The sequence below is a fragment of the Macrotis lagotis genome, chromosome X, assembly GCF_037893015.1.
Source record: "Macrotis lagotis isolate mMagLag1 chromosome X, bilby.v1.9.chrom.fasta, whole genome shotgun sequence".
Lineage (NCBI taxonomy): Eukaryota > Metazoa > Chordata > Mammalia > Peramelemorphia > Peramelidae > Macrotis > Macrotis lagotis.
Window position 1 is genome coordinate 442,845,324 of NC_133666.1, and position 5,523 is coordinate 442,850,846.

The window sequence follows — 5,523 nt, forward strand, 5'->3', positions numbered from 1 at the left end:
AAAATTATATTATTATAAGGAAGCAATTCTCATAACTATTGGATGCTGGCTAATAAATAGATTGATGGATCAGTGGAATAGATTAACTAAAAAAGAAAGAACAGTAAATGGTTTTTGTAATCTGTTGTTTGATAAGCCCAAAGACTCTAACTTTTGGAATAAGAACTCACCCTTTAACAAAAACCATTGGAAAAACTGGTAAAAAAGTATAGAGGAAACAAGGCATAGACCAACATCTCACATCCTTTACCAAGATAGTCTGTGGAGAATATAGAAATAAAGGTAATACCAACAGTTAGTAGATCAGGTAATAGTTTGTCAGATCTATGGAAAGTGAAGCAAAGAATAGAGAGAAAACATTAAATATGCATAATGAATAATTTTGATTATATCAAATTGAAATGATTAAAGAATATGACCAGATAGTTCTCTGATGTAGAAATTAAGGCTATCTATACTCATATGAAAAAACATCTCAATAATTATTATTCAGAGAAATACAAATGAATACAACTCAATTACACAATATTAAACATATCAGATTGGCCAACATGACAAAAAGGAAAGGTATCAGTGTTGGAAGGGATGTAGGAAAATTAGGACTCTAATGCTTTGCTGAAGTTGTGAAATGTTCCAAATTTTCTGGAGAGCAATTTGCTACTCTGTCCATAGGGTAGTGAAACTACTCAAACCCTTTGATCCTGCAATATCACTTTGAGATCATTAATTGGTGAATGGCTATACAAATGGTGGTATATGAATGTGGTGAAATAATATTGTTGGGTAAGAGATCATGAACAGTTGGACTTCAGAAGAATCTGGAAAGATTTGCATGAATTGATACTAAAGAAAGTGAGTGAGACCAGAAGAAGATTATGCACATTACAAATATATTGTAGGGGCCGGGGGCAGGGCCTCGGCGGGGGTGGGGGTAGCTAGGGCAGCTGGCGCGCTGGAGAGCCGCGGCGGAGTTGTGCCAGCCCCGGCCCTGGCCCCCGCATGCCCGGTGCCCCCCGGGCCCGCCATGTACAGGATGCAGGAAGCCAAGCGGCTGGCAGGCCCCATGGCTGTGGAGAACCATGCAAAGAATAACCAAGTGCTGGGCATTGGCAGCAGCTCTACCATTGTCCATGCCCTACAGAGGATAGCTGAAAGAGTGAAACAAGAAAACCTGAACGTTATCTGTATTCCCACGTCCTTTCAGGCCCGGCAGCTAATTCTTCAGAATGACTTACCCCTAAGTGACCTGGACCGACACCCAGAGCTTGATCTTGCTATTGATGGTGCTGATGAAGTAGATGCTGACCTCAATCTCATCAAAGGTAGTGGAGGCTGTCTGACTCAGGAGAAGATTGTAGCTGGCTATGCCAAATGTTTCATTGTTATTGCTGATTATAGGAAGGATTCAAAAAACCTTGGCAACCACTGGGTGAAGGGCATTCCCATTGGAGTCATCCCCATGGCCTATGTCCCCCTGTCCAGGGCCCTGTCCCGGAGGTTCTGCAGAGTGGCTGAGCTACGAATGGCTGAGCGCAAGGTGGGTCCTGTGGTGACGGACAATGGCAACTTTCAGCTGGGTGGGAAGTTTGACCAAGTCCACAAATGGAGTGAAGTGAACATGGCCATCAAAATGGTACCAGGTGTTGTGGACACAGGTCTCTTTATCAACATGGCTGAGTCTACTTTGGCATGGAAGATAGCTCGGTCTTCATGAGGGAGAGGCTGTGTCACTGACCTAGACTACACTGGTCACGGAGGCAGAGAAGCCCAGGAGGCTTTGCCTTAATTTACTTGCCCCAGGACACTGGTCAGAGCATGAGGGGAGACTCCTGAAATATTATTGAATGCCCCTGTCTTTTTTTTTAAAGAAATAGAGAAGCATATATATATATATATATATATATTTTTTTTTTCCTATCTAAAAATACTTACTTTTTTAAAAGAAGTAAAAAAAAACTTGATTTCATGTTTTATATGAAATACTACCCAAAAAAAGACAATTTTTTGAGTCCTTGACTTGAGGCTGCTGGTTTCCTATTATTATTCTGAGTGTTTGGTTTTCTAGGGAATCACAAAATGTCAGCCACTGTGCCAACCCAGTTTGTTAAGGGCTGAGCCAACAGCCCCTGATGCCTTACAGGAGCCATTGATGATCTTTATGCCTTTGTTCTTGATTTGTTGGTTTTATTTTTGAGTTTACATTTGCATAGCTAACAATAGTCACACATTTAGGCCTATTGTGTGTGTGAGCTGAGCAATGCCCTTGACAGTGACCTTTATGAGCCCCAGCCCTCCTCAGCCAAGGTCAGGACACTCACCCAAACGGACAAGGCCATGGCCCTCGGTATCCCTGCCAGAGAGGACTTTACTAGTACATCCTTAGTGCTGCTGGGAGAGACCTCTCATCAGGAGGGTTTGTTTTTGTTGTCGACCTTTTTTGGATTCTTTGTTTGCCTTTTTCCCCTAGGGTCTGTCACTTGCACAGTTGGGCATCAGATGTCTTCTTTTGCATTCTGTGTGTATTGAAATAAAACAACTCCATGCCACTTCAAAAAAAAAAACTATATTGTATAATCTACTATGATGGATATGCTTAAAATCATAGATAATTCTAAAAGATTTGTGATACAAAATACCATCCACATTCAGAAAAGAAATTATGGAGTCTGAATAATGACCAAAACATACCATTTTCAATTAGTATAATTTGTTTTATGTTTTATTGTTGTTTTCTCTAATGATTTCTGTTCCCTTCTGTCCTGATTCTTTCAAAACATAATTATTATTGAGGGTTAGAGCCAAGATGGCAACAAGAGAACAGACTCTCCTATGTGTTCTCTCCATAATATTTAAAAAATCATGAAATTTTGACTCAAACTAAATTTTTGAGAGACAGAACCCACAGAGGGATCTATTGAGGCAATTCTCCAGAACAGGGAAACCTGGAAAATAGTGGAAAAGCTGTGCTCCATGGGGTTATAGGGGCAGCTCACCACAGTGAAGAAGCTTCACCCTCCTAGAGGCATCCCCAGGGTGCCTGGGAGCCATGGCTCATGGTAGCAGGGTCAGTTTTCTAGCCTATACCCCAGGGAGGACCAAGCACAACTTTGAAGATAAGTGGGGGGACCTCTGCCTGAGTGAGCACATGAAACCCAGCCCTCAAGGTACTCAGCAAGCAGTGGTGGCCACAGCAGCTCAGATCCAGGAAACAGAACCGATTAGAACCAGTAAGCAGAAGCCACCAGGCAACTGAGCCTAGAATGCTCAGTCTACCAAAGGTAGGGGAGTGGAGAGGGACTTCTGAGGTCTGTCCTCTGTACCTGGAACAGAACTCTGGGGATGTGATCACATTTAAATCTTGATCACAGTCTAGGCCCCCCCATAGAACAGCATCCCCCCCACCTCAGCCTTGTGGCAGAGGGGTGCACTTGTGGTCATTCACAGACCAGGAGAGAAGACAGAGCTTCACACACCCTGAAATCCTTGTGTGGGGTGTCCCAATAATACTTAAAAGCTCAGAAAGCACCCCCAACACAGGCAAAGGCTGGGGAAATGAGTGAACAAAGAGTAACACAATTGAGAAATACATTGTCTATGATCCCAAGAGTATCAAAATACTCAATTTGAAGATGAGGAAGTACAAGCTTCTGCATCTAAAGACTCCAAGAAAAATGGAAATTGCTCTCAGGCTGAAAGATTTAGAAAATCAAATAAGAGAGTGTTGTGGCTTGCTTCACCTTGGGGCCCACAGTGGCAACCTCCCTCCTGGAGGGAAGCTGAGAATAAGGAGTCAAGCTACTACTGCCTTATGCCTCCAGCTCAATTTTATTACTGCTTAGCTATTACATATATATTGTTAGGTCTTCTGGGGTAGAACAAAGAAAATGAGGTTAATTGGGACTGCACAAGTGGTGTGAACCTGCAGCATCTTGCATTACAGGATAAGGGGGTACATTAGTGAGGCCATGGTAAAACACAGCTGTGTCTAGTGCCCTTGGTCTGTGGGGCAGAATGTCCAGCTCCTGAGATTGCCAGGGGGCGGTTTACTTGGAAATGATTTGTGTCATGGCTGTTATAATAGCCTGTGTACCTACAAGAGAGATAGAAGAAAAATAGCAGAGAAATACATGAAAACGAAGGCAGCAGCTTAGTCAAGGAGATCCAAAAATTGAAAGAAAATAACATATTAAAAGCCACTTTAGGTCAAATGTATCAAACAGTCCAAAAAGTAATGAAAGAGAGGAGTGCTTTTATAAACAGAAGTGGTCAAATGGAAAAAAAAAGAGATAAAAAAGCTCTCTGAGGAAAACAAACCCTTCAGATGTAGAATGGACCTAAAGGAAGCTTTTGACTTTATGAGAAGTCAAGATACAATGCTTCGACACCAAAGGAATGAAAAATTAGAAGAAAATGTGAAACATCTCATTTCAAGAACAACACATCTGGAAAACAGATTCAGCAAAGATAATTTAAAAATTATTGTGATACCTGAAAGTCATGATCAGGAAAAGAGCCTTGACCTCATTTTTAAAGAACTCCTACATGAAAATTGCCCAGATATCCTAGAAGAAGTGGACAAAATAGAAATTGAGAGGATCCACTGATTTCCCCTGGGAAAAGATCCAAAAATAATAACCCCCAGGGATATTATACCCAAGTTCCACAACTCCCAAGTCAAAGAGAAAATATTATAAGCAGCCAGAAGGACACATTCAAATATCTTGGAGCTGGAGACATGATCACGTAGCAGCAACTACATTAAGGGCTCTTAGGGCTTGGAATATAATATTGTGGTAGGCAAAAGAGCTCACAATGCAACTGAGAATCAACTAGCCAGCAAAAGTGAACAACCTTTTCTAGGGGAAAAAATGGACTTTCAATGAAGCAGAGGAATTTCAATTGTTCATGTTGAAATGAACAGAGCTGAACAGAAAGTTTGATCTTCAAATACAGGACTCAGGAGAAGCCTAGAGAGTGGAGCAGTAGGGTAAAATATGAGGGACTTAATAATGATGAACTACATGTATTCCTACATAGAAAAAATGACACTGATAACACTCATATGAAACTTCTCATTTAATAGAGCAGGTAAAAGGAAATTATATAGATGAAGCACAGGAGAGAGAGTTGAACTTGAAGATATAATATTTTGTGAAAATAGAGTCAATGGTTAAAAGGGAAATGTGATGGGAGAAAGAGAAATGAGAGGTGCAAGAGGCTAAGATATTTTATCTAATAAATTTTATCTAATAAAATTTTATTATTGCAATGAGCTATTGAAATGACATGGAAGGGGGGAAGGCAAGGGGGAATAAGGAAAACTTCATTCTCATCAGAGGTGGCTCAGAGAGGAAACAGCATATATGCTCAATGGAGTATAGACATCTAAAGAAAAAGGAGATAAGGGGAACAGGAGGAAGGGGGGGGTGTGATTGTTGGAGGAGAGGGTAGACCATGGGGGAGAGTGGTCAGATATAGGATATTTTCTTTTTTACTTCTTGCAAGGGGCTGGGATTGGATGAC

General features: G+C 41.2%; 1 pseudogene; it reads left to right on the forward strand.

Annotated features, from left to right (window-relative positions):
* Window positions 1-1,024: 1,024 nt before the first annotated feature.
* Window positions 1,025-1,734, forward strand: LOC141502585 (ribose-5-phosphate isomerase pseudogene; annotated as a pseudogene).
* The last annotated feature ends 3,789 nt before the right edge of the window (window positions 1,735-5,523 follow it).